Source organism: Eimeria mitis, genomic scaffold (genome assembly GCF_000499745.2).
Source record: "Eimeria mitis Houghton genomic scaffold, Emh_scaff1082, whole genome shotgun sequence".
In the NCBI taxonomy this organism is placed as follows: Eukaryota; Apicomplexa; class Conoidasida; order Eucoccidiorida; family Eimeriidae; genus Eimeria; species Eimeria mitis.
Window position 1 is genome coordinate 4,131 of NW_013567490.1, and position 431 is coordinate 4,561.

Genomic DNA, 431 nt, shown 5'->3' on the forward strand with positions numbered 1-431 from the left:
TTTTCTGCTGCTTCCTCCTCCAATTCATTTTTTAATTTTTCTATTTCTTTTTTTTTTTCTTTTAGTTCAGCACGGAGACAGAGAAGTTGTTGTGTTTTTTGCATCTATAAACAAAAAAAAACAAATAAATAAATAAAAAAGAAAATAAAAAAACAAAAAAAAATGAAATATAATTAAACGATGTAGAACAAAAAGTAAACACAAATAAAATTTTTATAAAATATTAATTAATATAAAACAAAAAGAAAACAAAACAAAAATAAAAATATAGAAAATAAAAATAAAGAAAAAAAAGAAACGAAACAACAAAAACAAATAAGTATATAGATAGGCATCTTTGTATGCACTCCATTCCCTCTGCTTTATATTTATATTTATATTTATTTATATTTATATTTATATTTATATTTATATTTATATTTATATTTATA